Raw genomic sequence first — 15,464 nt, forward strand, 5'->3', positions numbered from 1 at the left:
CGCCTGATGTGATGGCCATCCAATTTGGGGACCTGAACTCTTTGGAACACGTCTGGGTTATTTCGAGTGCCTGCTCGAAGCTCCAGTAATTTGTGGGATATTCAGTGAATGATTTGGTTATACAACCTTTGGGCGCACCCACATCATCCGGGAAAGCTAACAAGAACTTTTCGGTTCAAAACCTCACAGAATAGCTGCTATTAGGCATTCCTAAGGTGAATCAAGAGGCTGTCAATCAGGTACTCATTGTTTTGGCTCATCTGTGTAGATGTAACTAATGTCAGCAACGAAAGTGAAATGTAGGTGTGTAGGACAGGTAGACAAACGACTGTATGGCAGATGGACATAATAAGTTATTTATGAGAGTCCTAGAGAAACATAAAGACCGAAAAGTCGAAGAAATGCAGCCGGAGCGACTTGGATAAGTATATCTGAAGACAGTGATGCTAACAGAAGCGTGGAGGAGTTCTTCCTCCAGAGGTGTATGTGGGATGGCTAATCTTAACGGCGACTTGTCAACTGTCATTCAGCGTATAACATGGGTTGTATCTATCACTGTTACAAATCGCACATTTCCATTACATTACAAAAAATTTTAAAAATTTTAAACGTAAACAAATACACAGTTCTTCATGTTCATTTATTTTTTAAATATTTAACACTAAATATTAAATTATTACTGTTTCTTCGTATACAATAACAATTATAAGAAGACATTTGAGTACCCAGCATCAAACGGATATGTATTTCTTCCATTCTCTATTTGTCTATCTCCTCCAACTCCTCTCTCCACCCACCTCATCCACCTCCTGTTTCTGTCTATCTGCTCCTGCCCCTCCCTCTATCCATCTCCTCCTAACCTTCCATCTGTCCATCTCTCCCTCCCTCCTCTATTTCTACATTTCCTCTTCCTGCATAGTTTGTACGTTTCCTCTTCCCTCCTCTCCCTGTCCACCTCCTCCTCCCCCTAGCCACGTCCAATAGCTCCTCCCCCCTATCGCCCCTCATTTCTTCACACCTCTCTCCATCCATATCCTCTCTCTCCAGTCTCATCTTCTCTGTCCAACTACTCCTCGTACCTTTCTCTTTCCATTTCTTCCTCATGGTCTCACTGTCCAATTCCTTCTACCGCCTCTCAGCCTGCCTTTTCCTCAATCGTGTCTCTGTCCTCCTCGTCTTTGTTTTCCCTATCTGTCTCTTCCTCTCACCTCTCTCTGTTTCTCCTCTCTCTCTCTCTCTCTCTCTCTCTCTGTCAATTCCTCTTTCCCCAGTATTTGTCCATCTCCTCATTCCCCCTATCTCTCTGTTGATCTCCTCCAGTCATCTCCCTTCGCTTTCCACGTTATCACCCCCACTCCAACAGGAGGCTGCTGGTTTTTAGCTACACACTATTTTCTGATAGTATTTAATACGTGCACCAACTTTGACTGAAATCTTTCCAAGGGTTTAGGATCAGCTTTTACCGCATATATACATATCAAATATATTTTACATAAATATTCAAGATATTTCACACGTACTTGTTGGCATATTTCACCAATATTTCTAGCGAATTTCGCCCTGAATTCTAATTTTCACGCAGCTAAATGTTTATGACGTCGTATGTCCTTTACTATGGGTTGTACAATGACACAATTTTGTAGGTACATCCAGAAGCAAATGTGGAAACTTTCTGCTAAATGTGTTGTGACGTAAGTTTGTAGTAAAGAAGTAATAACTTAAAATGTCATACTTCATGCGTCAGTTCTACTGTATTAGCAGCGAAATTGTAGAAAGCGATAAACGTTTTTTCTTCGATTATTATGTGGGTGTAGTCAGCGAGAAAATGTTTCGTAAAGATTTGAAGTTATGTGTAAAGTTTGTTGCAATTCACTAAGTGCTCTTATTCTCAAATACTGAATGAATAAAGTATGGGTATTCGCATGTCGTGGGCTACACAGGTGTTTCACCCCCACCATTTTGACAGGTGGTTCCTACCCTCACAGCGATTTTTTTCAGACAGCAAGTAATACGTGTACCAAGACTGGTTGAATTCGGTCCAGGTGTTTAGAAGGAGATGTCGAACATACACACATACGTATGTAAATTAAATACATACATACATACATACATACACCATCCGAACAGGCCTTGAAGGCCCAACTGTACACACCGGCCGCCGTGTCATCCTCAGTCCTTAGGCGTCACCGGATGCGGGTACAGAGAGGCATGTGCTCAGGACACCACTCTCTTGGCCGTTGTTAGTTTTCGTGACCGGCGCCGCTACTTCTCAGTCAAGTACTTTCTCAATTGGCCTCACTAAGGCTGACTGCAACCCGCTCGCCAAAAGTACTCGGCAGACCAGTACAGTGATCCATCCATGCTCTAGCCAAGCCTGATAGTGACGTATATACATACACATATTTTTATAATATGTATGGATTAAATGACGCGAAGGTAAAAATTAAGTGAAGTAGGTGAGCTTAGGATTAAAATTGAAAGTAAGATGTCAAATTGCATAATTTCATGATCAAGTAACGTGAACAGCAGGTTCCTGTTGTCTAGGTGTTCGGTAGCAAACGTTCAGCAATCTCGCCTCGCCTCGCCTCGCCTGTCTCGTGACTTTCAAGATATCTCGCTGGCATGACAAATATTTATCTGCAATTTCATCCAGTTGTCCCAAAATGCACTTTATTTCTTATTAAATCACATAATTCCTAGACGATCCTTCCTTCGTTGTCTGTCATTCAGCTCCGTGTGGATCCTCGTTCTTGGCGCTCTGGTGTTCCGAAGTCATCACATTCACAAAATCCTATTCCTATCTTCTTTATTCACTGCATATGATGTGAGAAGGCACTATGCAGAGAAAATGTGAATATAATTCAAGAATGTCAGTGAATTAGGTGTTATCAAACGCATGGTGCAAGCAAAATAATGATGGAAATGGTCTGCGTTTTGGTGAGGAAAACGAACTTGTAAATGTTACAAATACAACTAAGGATGAAGTACGAAACATATTGAAAAAATCCTAGGTAACCTGCCGTAATAGATGGAATAAATAGGACTGGGCCAACGAGGAGTGTGTTCGTGTGCTCTCGGATGAACGTAGATTCAGTGTGATAGTGATTCGGAACGTACCTTCATATGGCGATAGGTGGGAACACTTGATTCATCCGGAAACATTGTCGAACGTAAACGTAATTGTGGTCCAGGTGTTACAGTGTGGGGATATACAAGGTTGTATTGGTTACTGACATCCAAGTCTTTTAACATGATACACTCACCAGTCAGAGTTACAGTGACAATATATTCTTTCCCAATGTTCGTCTTTCCGTCTTTTCAATGTATATTCGGCCCTGACTTCGTTGTAATGGATGACAATGCTTCACAGCATAGACATGCGCAGGTGAAGGACCTCTTGGAACGAAAGGATATTTAGTGAATTGTCGGGATTTCACGTTCCTCGTTTGAAATCCCATTGAGTGCGTTGGTATGCGCTGGAGAGACGTATTTCGGAACGTCTACATGCGTCAACGAACATCAAACACGTCGGCGGAGAAATGGAACGCCCTACCACAAGAACTCGTTACCAACTATGTGGACAGCATGGGAGCACGTTGCATAGAATGCAATGCCGTCCGTGGTTATCACACACTTATTAAAAGGCATATGTTGCCTTTCGTAGTATCCAAAGGCATCGTAAATCGCGGCGTCTTCATTGTAATTATTGTCTGTCAATAAAAGTGTCATTTCTGTTCGTTTCGTTGCGTATAGTTACCTTGTGTGCTATTCTGTAAACGTTCTTGCTATGTATGGTTCAGGTTTCATCGAGTTATGTTACTTGGCAGTGACACATGCGAAAACTACTTTCGTCTATAAGTTTTGCACACCTATCTTATTTCTATTATGCAGTGGAGTATATGCTATTTTGAACTTTCCTGGGATATTAAAACCATGTCATCGACCAGGTCTGTAACAAAAAACTTCGACATCACGAGTAGTGTTCTTACTGACTGAGCGTTTAGTGTGCTCTTGAAATTCCAGTTGGTCATTGTATATATATATATATATATATATATATATATATATATATATATATATATATATATATATATATATATATATATACGGTAACATTACTGTTCCCCCCTAATTCGGTTACTGCCTGATGCAGTCACAATCAAGCATGTTCTCTTCGGAGGCCGCGATGCATAATAATAGTGTTGTTTGTTCCAGGCTGTTTAACTGCAGTTCCATGCCGATATCCCAAAGAGTAGTCCATACTCTCTGATAGGATCCCGTCGTCTACATTCGACCTACTGCTTGACGTGGACTCCAAACTACGATGTAGCTTGTCATGTTTCACATAAATAAATCATTGTCATTAGTGGAAGAAGCGACAGCAGGCAGAAAAAAAGTCTCTGCCCCAACTGGGGATACAACTTCTCCGTGTTTCGCTCACTAAGTCACGATGTCATATCTATACGTTAGTAAAGAAATAAATGTAAATGTCGTGTGACTAGGGCCTCCCGTCGGGTGCAAGCCTTTCGATTTGACGCCACTTCGGCAGCTTGTGCGTCGATGGGGATGAAATAATGATGATTAGACAACACAACACCCTGTCCCTGAGCGGAGAAAAATCTCCAACGCAGCCGGGAATCGAACCCGGGCCCTTAGGATTCATATTCTGTCGCTCTGACCACTCAGCTAGTGGGGGCAGACAATACGTCAGTAAAAGCCTTGAAGGTACAACATCGAAGTTCCGGTTTTGTTTAAAATTTTCGTTATCTGCCTCTCTCTACCGATAGTATGGCTATTACATCATATATCTGAAGCAGCAAGTCTTTTGTCTTTGCAGCCGTAAAAGATAGTGACAGCTCATTTATCTCGTGGTCAAATACAAACCTCTAGAGGGCAGCCATGTATTATCGTCATCATCATCATCATCATTTCTGATTTGACCAGCACACACACACACACACACACACACACACACACACACAGTGACCAGTCGACATCGCGCAGACATCTTGGCCTTATCGCAGGGTTCATTGTTTTGAAGTTCAACTATAAAAATTCGACTTGTAACCCATTAATATCTACATCAGCACCTTGCACGCGACAGTGTGGGGTACGTTGGAGAGGGTACATAGTGGACCAGTACCATTGCTCCCATTTCAATTCCACTCGCGATTGTTACTTGGAAAGATAAACTAACGGAAATTTTAAGTGTAGGAGGAGACATATCCTAAATTTAGCATAGCTATCATTGCATGAGATTTACTTTGGAGAAATTATTGGTTTCTCGACTCTTTTTGGAACGTGGGTTTGGTTTTGTAAGGGTAACAGCAGGGCTAAACACTTTTCATTTAACGTCTCCTACTGCAGTCTGCTAAGCAATTCACGATGACTACTCATTGCGTGCCAAATCATTAAGATCTTCTTTCCAATTCTTTCCACCTTTTCCGATATTTCAGCTTGGTAAGGATCATATTTTGACGAACATTTCTCAAGAACTGGTCGATAGAAGATCTTACGAACCTCTCTTTCATGCGTCAATTACACTTAGAATTCTTCCTTAAAAGCGTCACTGTGGTTAGACACTAGACTCGTGTTCGGGAGGACGACGGTTCAATCCCGCGTCCGGCCATCCTGATTTAGGTTTTCCGTGATTTCCCTAAATCGAGGTGGACTTCCTTCCCCGTCCTTCCCTAATCCGATGAGACCGATGACCTCACTGTCTGGTCTCCTTCCCCCCCCCCCCACCCCCCCCCCCCCAAAAAAAGCGTCACTCTGGACTCTGTCATTCCCACGAGTGGAATTATGTAGTCGTTCCATTGTTAAATTCCCAGGTTGCTCATTCCTGAATACCTGGGTGACTGACTTCATTAACTGAGCGTGGATCGTGTAGTCAAAAGATATCCGATTTTTCTGTCAATTAACGCGGATGACCTTACATTTTTATAGATGTTTAATGTCGTTTCTAGATTCTTGGACTAAGCGCTTATCATCCGCACAACTGTATTTCGCAACAGTTTTCTAGCTATGTCATTTTCCAGTGCACGGCTGCATCTGGGAACAAAAATTTTTACACGCCAGGTCATTTACATTCACTGATAAGCCAAATCGTTACGGTCACCAGCATAATAGAGTTTTGTTCTACCTTTGAACTGCAATGAATCAGCGATTATACATGGCATGGATTCCGAAAGCGTTTTGTAAGTGTGTAGAGATATGTGGTAGCACATGTCTACGCACAGTTCACCCACTTCCGGTTAATGACAGATTGGTGATTTACGGGCCTTGTGACACGGATAGGGGAAACTATTACCGCTTCAGAGGGTTGGAAGACCCGTTCTTTTAGTGGCCAGCAGGGTGATGACTCTCCCTCTGGCTATTGTTGGTTAAATGGGTTTGCAAGGGCTACGGGAGTCCGGCGTTTAAGGTGTTTCCAGAAAACAGACAGCATGCGTCAGAAGTCTTAATTACTCCAACAAACGCCAGCAGTTACAGGTGAGCGTCTTAGCGATGCTGTGCGGCCCAGCTTCCACACACAGCGTCGAAGTTCCACTGGCGTGGCCAGGCGTCGAACTCGCGACCCACGGTAGCTAGTCGATGGCGGCCTATGTTACTGTTACACTACTGGCGAGAAGCTGAGGATGGTGACTGGCAACGGCTGGCGCCCCGAGTCTTGATGACGAAGAGGGCATCGGATCGACTATCGCAACATCCGGCGGCGGCCTGCAGCAGGAGAACGATGGGGACCTCACTACGGCAGCCAATACAAAGTGGCTGCCGATTCGAAGCCCAGTTGTGTAATGCCCAACATGACAGGGAAGCCTGCTTTTATACAAACGCGGCAGGACTTGCGACTGAGGTTCAAAAATGGTTCAAATGGCTCTGAGCACTATGGGACTTAACTTCTGTGGTCATCAGTCCCCTAGAACTTAGAACTACTTAAACCTAACTAACCTAAGGACATCACACACATCCATGCCCGAGGCAGGATTCGAACCTGCGACCGTAGTAGTCGCGCGGTTCCGGACTGAGCGCGTGAACCGCTAGACCACCGCGGCCGGCCTTGCGACTGAGGTCACGTACGCGGCCCGCAGAGTGCCGTCAAAATGTCTCGAAATGCAGGTTAGTGCCTCACTGTTAGAGTTGCGATTGAAGAGCTGCTGGTTTGGCGTTAATGCTGATAGTCAGGGAACCAGCTGCCATTGTTAGTCGCATTAATTACACAAAGCTGAGAGTTTTGCTATGGTTCATTTTGTGTTGCTAATAAAGGAAGTGACCGTCAGCTAGCATAGTAGAGGTGCGTGTAACCGCCGCAGCCTCCCACACACGTATAACAGTGATGATAAAGAAGAAACAATACGAAGAAAGTATATGTTTATTATGTTGCAAAGTAACAGAACAAAGTGGTCAACTTACTTTTTGGGCCGGCCGGAGTGGCCGTGCGGTTCTAGGCGCTACAGTCTCGAACCGAGCGAAAAATATGCACTAGGTACAATGATACAAAGACAGCTGAAATGTAGCTAAGTGACAGTTAACTATAACTTCTTCGGAACACCCAATGAAGGCCCAACGGTACAGACAGGTCGCCGTGTCATCCTCAGCCCATATACGTCACTGGATGCGGACGTGGAGGAGAATGTGGTCAGCACACCGATCTCCCGGCCGTATGTCAGATTACGAGACCGGAGCCGCTACTTCTCAGTCAAGTAGCTCCTCAGTTTGCCTCTCAAGGGCTGAGAGCATCCCGCTTGCCAACACCATTCGGCAGACCGGATGTTCACCCATTCAAGTGCTAGCCAATCCCGACAGCGCTTAACTTCGGTGATCTGACGGGTACCGGTGTTACTACTGGGGCAAGGCCGTTGGTAGTTGACTAAAACAGTTTAATGAAAGAAAAAAATAGTTCGCTGCCTTTTTCGTGGGGTGCAAATTCCCGACTTCGTTGCCGATGAATGGCAGTTACCACGGGTGCATGAACCTGGTGCCTGCTGCGGAGGCCATACGCAGCAACTTTCGCTGAATCATGTTGACAAGACGCTGCTGGTAGCTCCTTATTATATCTGGGCGGTCAGTTGCGCAACAGTTCAAAAAATGGCTCTGAGCACTATGGGACTTAACATCTGTGGTCATGAGTCCCCTAGAACTTAGAACTGCTTAAACCTAACTAACCTAAGGACATCACACACATCCATGCCCGAGGCAGGATTCGAACCTGCGACCGTAGCGGGTCACACGGTTCCAGACTGAAGCGCCTAGAACCGCAAGGGCACAACGGCCGGCTTGCGCAACAGTTGCACGTCTGTTCGCCTGTACCCATTTCCCCAGCCGTCGTTCACCCGTCACCTATGGCCCATGGTACACACCAGTTGCTACGGCGCCAGTATTGGATGGCGACATTTCGCCACCGTTGGTGTACTCTAACCACAGCGTCACGTCAACATCTTACAAACTTAGCCGCTTCGGAAATTCTTCACTCTTGGTCCGAAAGTCAATGATTATACTCTTTTGTAATTCAGATGAATCGCACCGTTTCCGCACTACGGCATCTACTGCACTGTTTCCCTTGTCTGTCAGACACGTTTTATATACTGTCCACTGCTATTGCTGCCGCCTTCCGTCCCTGGGTGTTATTGTACGTTGACGTCTAACACTGACGGTGAACACTATGTTATTGGACTGTGTAGTAGCACTGTGTTGTAAACCTGTCTTCCAAAGTTTCACACGTATGTAGTCTTAAACGTACAGCCGTCTCACTCTCACACTTTCGCGGAACAGTGTGGTAGCGGGGGAAGCGGGTGCGCTGTGCAAACTCAGCTGCACTCGCGGTGGATGTGCACGCTCCAGGAGGGCAAATCTCAGCCAGGCCTGTTCTAAGATATTTCATGTCACAAAGATGGTGCGTTTCTTCGTACTTCTCTGGCACAATGTTCGTGTCTACGTAAAAGACCACACTGCTCGCTTAGGAATGCTGTAGGTGGCTGGATGGCGCAGATTGGTATCAAGTGGTCACGTGTGACGGATAACCCCCCACCCCTTCCCCAAATCAGGGTCCTAGTGACCAACGAAAGTCATGATTCACAGAGGAGGAGTAGTATTCGTGTGTCAGCATCCTCTATAGAAGCAGCGCACTAAGATGTTGAAACTTGACACTATAACTGAAAGGTGGAAATCGCATTTTAATTTTCCCATTATCACACCGTGAACAGTCTACAAGAAATGAGTACCGCTCGCAGGAATGCAACACGGTGTGAGACAGTAGTGGTGGACAGGTGCTAACCGACAGCGACCAGAGATGAATGTCCCCCTTTGTCATTGATAATCGGTTTCGAAGGACAAAAGGTGTTTCTGTCAGTCAATGCAAGTTTATCTCAACACGTTCCCGAGCGAACACTGAGTAGCAATCAGCATGCAGCACGTACTTGCAGCCAGGTAATTCACAACAGGCCATTTCACGCAGCGACGCATAAAGCTACTTATCTTTTATCGGGTAAACAATTCAGCAACTCGACAGTAGCGTACCGGAGGCGTGTATTGTGGTCCGAGAAGTCGCTATTTTGCTCCTTTTAGAACAATGCCAAGCGTCTAAAGCAACAACCAGAGAAATGATTCAAACGGCTCTGAGCACTATGGGATGTAACTTCTGAGGTCATCAGTCCCATAGAACTTAGAACTACTTAAACCTAACGACATCACACACATCCATGCCCGAGGCAGACTGTAGCGCCTAGAACCGCTCGGCCACCCCGGCCGGCACAACCAGAGAATAAAATATTTAACCCACAGTGTATGTCGGACGTAGTTGAGGCCAAAAGGGGTTTATGTAATTTTTGGGGGGTTTTACGTACCGCATCTTGCATCTACTAATTCAGGTTACCGTAAATTTGAACAAGATAAATTTTTGAAAACAGCTACAAGTTGTTAGGTATGGCGCCTTATATCGCTCCTGTCTAGAGCCTGTGTCTTGGGAGAATGACTCGTGCATGCACAGTGAGAGATAGTCTGAAGCGCATTCAGTCGAGTTTTCATCTGCTGGAGGACAGTAGTGCACAGAGATAATCACGAAACTTTGCGCTTGATATGTTTTATTTATCGGTTTTGCTCTTCAAATAAACAAGAGCTTCATTAGAATACACACTGTAAAAGACATATATTGAGGTAATACGGAAAACTTACATTGACCTTACGTAAAGTACATATTCTGATTCCAGTACGATGACTTACGTTTTAACTTTGGATAACAGCACTAAAGATTGCGTTTCAAGTTAGCTGACAGCTCCAAAGATTAAACTAGCTGTACTGCGGTACTTAAATTTACGTTTAAAGTGCCTTTGAAGTACAGCAGTAAATGATGACACTGACAGCGCCTGAGATTAAACTGATCCTAGAACAGTACTTGTAACGTCCATGGAATAGTGTATCCAAAGAAAATTTACAACTACAGAAAACTAAATTCACATTTTAGTCGCCTCTTTTGTGGGCGTGTGTAAAATTACCTCATATCTGTACATATTTGGTTATCTTTCGAAATGCACCTCTAAACATTACGATCTCCTTCAAAATATATTATAATAATACATATTTAAATACGTCTTTACCGATATTCATTCAAAATTACCGTTCTTACAGACATTTCTGATATGATAATACTGCTTATCAACAGCGCTTTATGAAGTAACTGGAAGAACCGATGTAAATTACATTCATTTCGTTCGTTTAATAGATTTTGCGTGTTTTCTTTCTTTTCTACAAAAATTTCCAATTCCTCCAAATAATTTAACAGAGACCCTATATCTGTGGTGTGGATTATTCTCATACTACCTTGAATCTCACTTAATGTATGTTTAACTGTTGTCAGATGTTCACCCAATGCTGTACTGTTTTAATTTAAATTGCCATGTTCCTTATAACGTATTTTAAACGCTCTTCCTGTTTGGCCAATGCTCTGACGATTGTGGCAGTTCACCATACTTACCCCCTAGTTACTGTATTAAGAACATTCTCTTCTTATGTACATTCCCTTTGTGGATTAGTGCGTGTCTAGGGGAGATGCTAGTTCGAAATACAACTTCAATTTTCTGTCTTGGGAAACATCTTTTAATACGGTTTGTTGCAGGGTCTTTGTATGTGAGTGCAATATACCTTTTATTTTCCACTGGCTTGGCTATACTATTGTTTTCTTATCCTTTAATATTTCTCTGTGTAGTTTGGTACAATTTCCTTAACGCTATCTTTTTGATTGTTAATAAATCTGTAGCTCTGTCTCCGTCTTTATGTGGTAAAAGTAACGTTCTGTGTAAAGATGAATAGAAATATGGATTTTTATGCTGGATTGGAGGACTTGAATTACTCCCAATAATCATATCTCAATATTTAGGCTTCCTGAAAACTTAAAAAAATAGTTCAAATGGCTCTAAGCACTATGGGACTTAACATCTGAGGTCATCAGTCCCCTAGACTTAGAACCACTTAAACCTAACTAAACTAAGGACATCACACACATCCATGCCTGAGGCAGGATTCGAACGAAAACTTTAGAAATAGGTTTCCCATTCGATCTATTAATTGACAAATAGAGAAAACTGCTGCTATTACCAGTTTCATGATCAACTATGAACTTAGTTTTCCGGTGCATCCCTCTCCATTACCTCATTTAAATCTTGCTTGATTCCTTTAAATATAACGATACTATCGTCAATCTACCGGTGATAGTAGTGTATTTTCTGCTTTACATAAGGGAATTCATCAAAAAATCTAATCACCAAGTCATTAATAAAAATTTCTGACAAGATGCTGGATAAACTAATTCCCATCACTAGACCGTCTCCCATGTGATAAATTTTTCTATTAAACATAAAGTATCTGAAATCATGAGTGAACCGCGAAAAATTCTAACAGACTTACAGTCTCACCTACTTCCGTAGTTCTATGCTGTGGTAAAATACTTTTAAGTACTTCTAATGTTTCATCAATTGGTGTGTTCGTAAACATATTAGTAACATCTCAATAGGCGAAAAGCCGGCCGGAGTGGCCGTGCGGTTCTACGCGCTACAGTCTGGAAACGGGCGACCGCTACGGTCGCAGGTTCGAATCCTGCCTCGGGCATGGATGTGTGTGATGTCCTTAGGTTAGGTAGGTTTAATTAGTTCTAAGTTCTAGGCGACTGATAACCTCAGAAGTTAAGTCGCATAGTGCTCAGAGCCATTTGAACCATTCAATAGGCGAAAAACATATGTTCTGAGATATTCATATTTACTACACCGTTAGCAAACTGGATGCTATTTTTAATGCTGAAAGTTTTGTCAAATTTGTACGACTTCTAAGTTTTTTTTATCGAATATGTAATTTAGTTCCTTACTGAGAGCATATTAGTTGTTATTAACATCACTAATTGACCTGTCAGTTTTATGTATTTTAATCTGAGCTCTTGCAGTGGTAAGTCTTGCCTTCATTAACTTTGATCTACGTTTTCCTAGTGCGTCAAATAGAAATTAATCGACATTCAGTTTTCTTTTTAGTTCGGTTTCGAACTTACGTAGTGGGTCTTTACTAATTTCGTTTATGACTTTCTTTTCGAAATACTGTAATGTTTTGTCAATGTAATATTTTTCGTGTAACATTACTGCCATATTACCTTTATCACCTTTAGTCACTAGAACCCTTCCACCTAGCAAAAAAAATGGTTCAAATGGCTCTGAGCACTATGGGACTTAACTTCTGAGGTCATCAGTCCCCTAGAACTTAGAACTACTTAAACCTAACTAACCTAAGGACATCACACACATCCGTGCCCGAGGCAGGATTCGAACCTGCGACCGTGGCGGTCGCGCGGTTCCAAACTGAAGCGCCTTGAACCGCTCGGCCACTCTGGCCGGCCTCCACCTAGCAATTTTTTATTTAAAGCTGATACTGTGGTAAGTTCCTGCATATTGGGAGTATCTATAATTAGTACATGATGTAGGGCTTTGCTTGTTTGTAAAACTACTTTGGTTTCTTCATTTTCGTTTAATGTCTTTCTTCAATAAACTGCACTGAAAGTTATGCTGAAGTCCTTTCTCTAGTAAGTCTGCCACATTCTTATTTAGCTGTGTATCTGTTAAACTGAAGTGCTTGTCATAGAGTGTAATTTGTGTTTTTGAGTCAGTTATGATACTAAAGTTTCTTAGTTACGAAGTTTCTTACAGTGAGTAGTACTACATTTATCTGCAGCACTTTCAGTCCTACTTAATACTTCACTTTACAGTGTATTGCACTTTGTTGGGACCAGTAAACTTCCTAATTGACACAATAAGTGGTTGTTTGACTCTGTATACGTCTCTGATTGCCACTTTTATCCAACTCACTTCAGCTTTAAGTGTGATGCGGTGCGCCATATGAGATAAATTGCGGATTTTAACTCGTGCATATCTTGGAATGACGCCAAGTTGTAAGCATGCTTAACTGAATTTAATTTTCCGCTTAATCGGCTAAAGCTTTACTTTCAATCTTAGAAACCTGTGTATAGTTGCCGAGGCATGGACAGGCACAGATTTAGCAAGAGCAGCAGGCATTGTCTGTAGGGAGAGCGACCGTTAAAACTAAGTTTTTGTAAACAATCGCAATCGCACTTAGAATTTTTGTATTTGCCGGTTCCGCTTTTCAAATTAAGTGCACCAGCAGAAGATACAATGTAAAAGATACAAAATATTATAATGCGATAAACTTGTTGAAAATCAAACAAGTACTTTAGATAACATCAGAGTAGGTTGCTCATTTGAAAGTCGAAACCGGTCTTTTCAGAAACCTAGTTTTAACAGTCGCTCCCCTTGCGGATAATGCCTGCTCTTGCCTGATGAACAAGGATGTTTATTTCAAAATTATCAGCGATCAGATATCGCCCTTTCTACTTCACCTTCATGACGAGTATGCTGGGAACATTTCAGTTTTTTATGATAACAAAAGCTGTGGTCACACGTCTGTACACGCACGTTCCTGGTTTGACAAACGCTTAGTCGCCCAATCACACCTCGACTGGCCCGCTAAATGACCCGATCTTAATGTTACTGATAATATCTTCTAAATTTCACCCGCTGTTTCAAGTAGTCAGAACCATCATGCCCACAGTTTTGTACCTCGGTGGAATCTAATCATCAATGAGTGGCTTGATGTGAGTAAGGCAAATATGAAGAAACTTTTAGGCTCACTTCTTGCCTGATTGTAGTCACTGCGAAGACAAGAGGAGGTGCTACACGTTATTAGCGTGACATCCCATGGGAGCGACTAGCTTTTTATTCAGTTTGCTCATACAAAATCTGCGATATTAATGAAGCAATAAACAGTCATCGGATTTAGAAAAATGTGCTGTGTCTATAAGATGTCGAGAAATTCGTTAGAACTATAATCTCCGTATATAAAGTGAAGTTACTTCCTCGAATCCATCTGTATATGCAGGCTAATCTCAGGAACTGCAGTAGGGATTCTCATCCCGCTTTGACAAATAGATACACTGATTCACGAAAAAGATTTTGGTATACAGTTTATAAATATTTCGCATAAACTGTGTGAATTATGATGAATCAAATTTGAGCTGTGAAAACGATGCCACTGCCACCTATCGAAATCCACCATAACTTCAAACAGTAGAACTGCCTCGAGAACCCAGAAGCAAGACCTAATCTGAATCTGGCGTGGTGGTCTAGCAGAAGAACATGTGGCTGGAAACTGAAAGACTGTAGGATCGACTCCCAGCTGGGTTACTATTTTTTCCTTTTAACCTATCATTCACCTCTCACTGACGTCGAGATTTGCATTTCGAAATACGACGACAATTTCAGACTATAAGTTGCTGCTTCTGTCAGATCATCAATCGGAGTTCTAACTATTAATTCACTGCAGATTCTTCGAACAACAGCCAGTGACTTACTTAGCATTGAAGTGTTGCAATAAATATGACCAAGAACGAAAAATTAACCACCTCATCCACAGGCTAAGATGTGAGACAATAAATTTGAAAGAATTAAGTATTTTGTACCAATAGTTTCATTGCAACTCTCTGAGAACAAAAAGTGGTTCAAATGGCTCTGAGCACTATGGGACTTAACTGCTGAGGTCGTCAGTCCCCTAGAACTTAGAACTACTTAAACCTAAATAACCTAAGGACATCACACACAGCCATGCCCGAAGTAGGACTCGAACCTGCGACCGTATCAGGAGCGCGGTTCCGAACTAGAGCGCCTATAACCGCATGGGAGAGGCATGCTGTGGAAGTAGTACCAGCCTGCTGTATTGACGTCTTTTGGACGGACCACACACACGAATGGGTATGCCTAGGGGAAGGTTGAGATGGTCAGAGGAGGAGATGGAGAGAGAAAGAAGGGGCAGGAGAGGATGGATAAGTAGCGAGAGAGCAAGAGGGTATGGATAGGGATACAGGAAGCAAGAGGCAGTGTAAAGCAGACAGGAAGGTGGAGGAGGAAATGAACAGAGAGAGA

The sequence above is a fragment of the Schistocerca serialis genome, chromosome 3 (assembly GCF_023864345.2).
Source record: "Schistocerca serialis cubense isolate TAMUIC-IGC-003099 chromosome 3, iqSchSeri2.2, whole genome shotgun sequence".
NCBI lineage: Eukaryota > Metazoa > Arthropoda > Insecta > Orthoptera > Acrididae > Schistocerca > Schistocerca serialis.